The 6,311-nt window shown below is 46.8% G+C and overlaps 1 long non-coding RNA gene across 3 annotated transcripts; it reads right to left on the bottom strand.

Moving 5' to 3' along the window:
• Positions 1–1,005: 1,005 nt before the first annotated feature.
• LOC121450624 lies at positions 1,006–4,443 on the bottom strand. Of its 3 annotated transcripts, XR_005974627.1 has the most exons (5): positions 4,334–4,443; positions 4,109–4,239; positions 3,782–3,853; positions 3,213–3,325; positions 1,006–2,977 (listed from the first exon to the last, which is right to left on the bottom strand). It is a non-coding gene; the product is annotated as an uncharacterized LOC121450624 (long non-coding RNA). The 3 variants fall into 3 exon arrangements; XR_005974626.1 differs by having other exon boundaries at positions 3,213–3,853; XR_005974625.1 differs by lacking the exon at positions 3,213–3,325.
• Between the last annotated feature and the right edge of the window lie 1,868 nt (positions 4,444–6,311).

Raw genomic sequence — 6,311 nt, 5'->3', positions numbered from 1 at the left:
TCTTCTCTCTCTCTCTCTCTCTCTCTCTCTCTCTCTCTCTCTCTCTCTCACATACACACACACACACACACACATCACATCACACACACACACACACACACACACACACACTTCTTAAAGGAACAGTTAGTTTTCTGAAACATATTACTCATCCATTTGAGTGTCGGGAATGGTTAGATATACACACAGCTTTCCCTGGTATTTTTACAACCTCTTACCTCTGCTTTCTCCTCTCCTCTTTATGGCTTACATACCCTGTAATTCTTGTAACACATTCCCCGATAAATGCGCAGGTAATGGGGTCTGAGCAATGCACCCAGGGTTAAAAGTCAACCAGCTCCTCTTTAATAATTCACAAGTCATGTTTCTTCCATGATGTCAAGTTTGCTAAGGAAGATAGACAAGGTGAGGGCAACCACTTGAGTTTGTTATTTTGAGTCTCAGAAGAGAAGAAGGCTGCAAAAACTAGCCCCCCCCCCAACTCCTTTACCACCTATTCTTTTCTAGAGGAGCTGCTTTTCCCTTGCTGACCATTTTCCAGGGCCTCAGCAAGATGTTTGAAATGTTTGCAAAGGTTGGGGTGAAGGGAGGATCCTGGGAGTTTTCTCATACTCATTGATTCAAGTTTACAAAGTCACCCACTTCCTGCTTCCATCATATAATTCCCAATGGCTTCTTCTGCTCATCTAATTCCCGAGGTAAGACCTCCTCAGCAAGAGCCATTTCATTTACAAGGATGGCTCCTACTTTGATTTTCTGTAGGTGACCCTTCTTCATGGAGTGACTAATTTTCCTCCCAGAGGCATAACTGTCGACGACAAGCTTCCACAGTCTCTGACTTACCACCACCACCACCCATTCCTTTCCTTCCTAGAAGGATCTGGGGGAAATCTCAGATGCATGCCTCTTTCAACAGTTTGTCCTTTGCAGGAAGAGAGAAGGACGCAACGCATAGACAGAAACGAGAAAATAAAAAGTCCAGGGACGTTAAAGTGCACTGGAGTTTTATTCTGAAGCATAAATTGAAACAAGATTCCATATTGAAAGAGGGAAGGAAAAATATGAAGAGTGAGGTGCACCTTTGCCTTTCCCAGATGCACACAGGGTCAGGGAGTGCAACCCCAGCCTGGGTCACATTGCTCTATGGCCCCTTTACCCTCTCTGATATTTCAGGATTCACTTTTACACAGACCATGCCGAGGAAGTAATTTCGTTTACATTGTTCCCCTCACAACCATTTCAAAACCAAAATATTGAAGGAACTTTTTTGACAGAGTTTTTAAAAATTATTTCATATGCTACTTATTTAATGAGAAGAACCACAGCCTTTTAAAGATTTATTCGGCAGTAGTAAGCACACTTTTTTTTTTTGAGAACAAACATTCTGCATTTGTTCAGTTCTGAAAGATTTCTAACAAAATAACAGGGGAGAAGAGAAGCAGAGTTTTCTCTTCATGGTCCAGTAATCGCTAGTCTTATACCATGCAGAGGAAGAAGCAGCACCCTTTACATTCATTCACCTTATAACTTCCTTGTTAGTAAAAATCATGTTTTGTGGTATGTTTACCCCCACCCTCTTAGTTTTGTGGCTATTTAATTTTAATATCTATTTCTGTGGTAGTTATTCAGCACACATTGGGTACCCAGGGCATTGTTTCAGCCCAAGCCACAGGAACCTTCTAACCTTCTCCAACCGACCGCTGTCAGATCTTAGAGGTGGGGATCTGCTCCACGCTGAGGCAAGTGAGTGGGGAGTGTCGCAAAGCTCTAGGGAGAGGACAGATAATTCATAATTATCCAAGTCAGAAATACTTCGGCAGAAACAAAGGAAAACGCATCAAGTTCTGAGAAGAAGAAGAAACCAAAAAACTTGGGGTGAGGTTGAGAAAGAAAGTTGAGAAAACAAAGTTAGAAGGCACTGTTTTGTTTGCAAGGGGTGGGAATCTGGCAAAATGTATCCAAGATCAGGTCTTTTTTGAAACCACAAACTTTTAAAACCTTTGATTCTTGCCACTTCTCCAGTCAAAGAAGAACCCAAAAGCTTCAGCTAAGTTTAATTTTGTTTGTTTGTTTTTTTACCAAACAGGACACAGGAAGCCAGGAAACATTTTGCCATAAGCTATGACTTTACAGTGTATCTGCTCTTTCTGTCTCGATTATGGAATTATTTAAGATTGCTCGTGCTTTTTCTTCCATGGGTTTTTTTTTTTTTTAAAAGAGGGAGAGGGAGCTGCAGTTTCTTTGTAACCGTTTGCACAGTGCCCTGAGTATTACTGTTTGTCATCTTTCTTATTTGGGGTATTGGCTGAGCTGGACCCTTCAAGCAAATCAGTTTGGGGGGCAGGAGGCACAGCTGGCTTTGACAACTACCAACTCTGCCTTTCTTGGCAAGGATTCTGAGCATGGAGTTGTGATAAACACATTTCACCTTTTGTATTACAAGGTTCCTCGGAAGTCCCTTCTCCAGCACTCTCCAACTGAAGGGGCATCCTCAAATCAACCTGAATTCTACAAGGTCCGCCTCTAGCTGGGGTGTTTATTTTCTAGTAGGGGTCCCCACTACCGCCCTTTAGGGAAGAGCAGTTCTACCGGTCTGCATAGTTTCTACGCAGCACTGTTTTTCACTGGGAGATAGGTTGTTAAAAGCGCCTACAGAACTGCTGGGGGCGGGTAGGGAGGAGGATATGCTCTCCCACTCTCAGACAGCAGTTCCTAGAAAGACCCTGGGTAGCTCAGACTGAGGCCACTTTACTAAGCAGCAAGCGGGGTGGGGGCAGAAAATATTTCTCTTCCCTTCGCTGGTATCACTTTCCCCCTCCCGTGCTAACTTCGTGAGAAGAGGGGAACTCAGGGGAAGAGAGGTGGGGGAAAACTCTAATAAAGTCTAGTAGAAGTTTGCAAAATGCTGATCGCAGGCAGCTTCTCGCAGAGGACCAGGAAGAAACCAACTCGGGAGAGGGAAGCATCCATTTCCCGCCTGCCAATGAAAAACACACAAAGTTGCAAATTTGAGGAAGGGGTAGGACCAGACTTTTCTGGGGCAACCAGCTGCAGCTGCCGGCTACCGAGAGAGTGCTGGGGCAGCCCACTGGCTCTGGGCGTCCGCAGCGCGGCCACCGGAGGCCAGGGGTGCATCCCGTGCGGCGGGCAGTGTCGCCGCGCGGCTTCCACCCCGCCCAGCCGGCAGCCACGACCTCCAGTCCGGCCCACACCTATCATTTGGAGCCATCTTCGCTCAGTCTTCCAAACATTCCGAGGGTTTTTGATTCCACTCGCCGCTCCTTCTTATTGAGTTCTCCGCGGTCTCCCTGCAACTTGTCATAGCCTGTAATAAAATGCCCTTTCTGTCGGGAGTTAAAGTACAGAGGGCAGCGGTTCTATTTGCAACTGACAGCCGAGAAAAGGAGCTGCCGCAGCCTCGCTTTTGTCTGTCTGGGGCTTTAACTCCTGCAGGGCCGGCTACAGAGAACTAGCTGCTCGACAGGCAGCCCTGAGCACCCGAGAGGGCCTCAGGTAGCGGACTAGCATCCCTAGACAGCCCCGGAACAGAGATCTCAATCCTGACCTATGCCCCGCCCTGAATAAGGAGTTCGGTTGTGAGAAAGTTCTGGACCTACAAAACTGCCTACTATACTCTGTTGAGAAGCAGTCCTCAGATAAAGGACCCCTATTTTACTCTTTGGGCTGAGTGGGCTTGAAGGAAGAAAAACAGTGTGGGGTAAGGACGGAAGGAAAGAAAAATGTTAAGTGATTCCAATGTCAGTATCCAGAGAGTTTTCACCTGGTTTAGTTACCAAACCGCTTCATCTATTTCTTCAGGGAGTCAAACTGTCCAAAAATTATTTCCATATCCCTGGGAACAAAGAAAGGAAGATTTATGCACGAGTTTTGTGGCCCACCAGGTACCTGAAAAGATGCGGTATGGACAAGCGCTCTAAATCTCATCTGCTTGGGAAGTGCCCAGCCTTTAGCCTGCATCCCCGCCCCCCCTCCCCCCAGTTGGCAGTGTGTTGCACAAGGTACTTGGTGCAGTCCCAGGCTGTCTTCTGTAGTCACAGACCTGACCACAACTAATCTGATGCATTTAGGAAACCAAGCCACTTCTTACCTGGCCAACCCCTTCAGAAGTCACTCTAGGATACTCTAAGGGAGGGTGTTGGTGGGTGCCAGAGTTCCCCAGACATTGTGCGTGTGTCTTCAACACCTGAAGAGTTTAGGAAGTCATGGGAGTGATACCACCTGGTGGAGGAGGAGAATTGGGAGCTCTGGTCAGTGAGGACAGTTCAAACTGGGAGAGGGGAGGCAAACAAGAGTTTCTCAAAGGTAATTGTACCTTTTGGGCAAAGGATGTGCTGGCCATACGGGGAGCATGTCGCAGGTGTTGCCCTGTCTGGGGTTTCTTCCCAACTTCTAGGTCCTCACTCCAATCCTAGAACTCCTTTTCTGAGTTCCAAAGGGAGAGAGAGTGTGAGACTGTCTCCATCCAGGAAAATAGCCCTTCCTCCCTCTGGCTTGCTGGCTGCTCCTGATACCTTCTCATGGACAGTGTCCAAAAGTGCATCCCTTACACACAGTGTGCGTCTTGCATACGATGTACATACAATATGCATAAGTACATCTCTTTTGGCTGTCCCCATGGAGATAAACATGCCTGTGTGGCCGCCCTGTACCCCTCTATCTTCATACCCACCGCACACTACCTTCTTCTAACTCTGTGAAGATACTAAGAACTTGAAATCAATAGTGTCAAAACCCAGGAAAGCTGAGAAATTGACCAGCTGACCTCCGCAGATGATTTTCTTCTAGAGGATGGGAAAGCCTGTGTTCTAAACTGATAAACACCAAGAAACCAAAAGGATTCTGTTGAGAGTAGGAGTTATACAATATTCCTCAACAGAGAGTCCATTGTGCTTAGCTTGAAAGAGAGAGGAAGAGGGAGAGAGGGAGAGGGAGAGAGAGGGAGAGGGAGAGAGAGAGAGAGATATTTGAGCATTCCACATCAGAAGTCGCCTGTTAGGGGCAATGCAGAGCTGTAGTAGGGGAAAGTGTGCTGTCTCAGAAAACTTAAGCAGAAGTTTTTTTTAATCCCCTAAAGAAGGGGGAAACAGCGGCATGGGGAAACGCTGTACAGCACGCTGCCACCTTGTCAGCTACAGTCCTCAGTTCTGTGTTTATCTCTCAAGTTTGATCTCTGGATCTCTAGCAAGGCTCTTGATGCAAACCCAAAGTGGTAGTTTGACATTCTTCCGCCAGCACCACCAGCTTTGTGTAGGTGACCGAAACCGTCCTTTCCTATCCTTAGGAAAAGTTAGAATTCTCTCCCCCACCCCAGGAGGCCAACTTTTACAGGAACCATTGTTCATTTAAAGCACTGGTTGGGATACTCAGGTCATAGCTGAAGATTTGGACAATAATACCCTTATTCTCCCAGTTAGCTGGTGGCTTCTATTCCAAATGAAGCTATTTGGGGACACGTAAAAGCCAGGAAATTTCCTGGTGCACAATAGAAAATGACGCTGTCTGCCTTCTGCCTATTTCCACTCCAAAGTGAATGATGCCCCAGTTACCACCCGGCCTGACTTGATTTATCTTGGTTAATAGGATTAACGTGTCAGCCTTTCTCCAGAACTTCCAAGTGCATACCCGGAGTGTCACTGGCTGGCTGGTGTCTTCTCTCCTCTCTGATGGGCATAATGACACACCTACAAGCGGAGGGCCTTTGTCCACTGGGAGCAAGCAGATTATCCGTCTCCAGTGCAATAAGGCGTGCGGTAGCCTCCTTTGCCAAGACTCAGAGCCAGAAGCCAGTCACTATAAAATAATTGTGTCCCTACCTCACCAGCACACTGGCCCTGCTTCATTTGTCTTTGGACTGTAATTGAACGGTTGAAGAGCAGGAACGTAGACAAATTCCAGCTGTATTGAGATCTGTTTCTTCCTCCGCTACCTCGGCCCATCATTAGATACTTTCCTTCCCTGTGCAGGAGGTCAGAGTGTATAAATATAAATTGCATTTTGCATTACTTCAAGATGAGTGAAGCTGTCAAAGCAATAATATGAGCTTTCAGTCCTACATTCTACCACTTCTTTCCCATTTTTTGGCCAGAAGGTCATGTGCAAATTGAACGTGACAACCCAGAAGACATGTCCAACAGACTCGTATTGTTACCCAGCTCAGCTGCCTGGCTCATGACAACATTAAACCCACATTAGTCCCCAGCCTCTGCCAGGCAGGGGCTCCCAAAGGCAGGGCCCAGGCTGCTCTGAAAGTTCACTTCGGTGGTGACATGTCATCTGCGAGTCATTGGCAG

The sequence above is a fragment of the Microtus oregoni genome, unplaced genomic scaffold, assembly GCF_018167655.1.
Source record: "Microtus oregoni isolate MIOR12 unplaced genomic scaffold, Mior012 000000F_ref0000247, whole genome shotgun sequence".
Lineage (NCBI taxonomy): Eukaryota > Metazoa > Chordata > Mammalia > Rodentia > Cricetidae > Microtus > Microtus oregoni.
The sequence above is the reverse complement of the archived record's forward strand: the minus strand, read 5'-3'. Positions and strand labels throughout refer to the sequence as shown.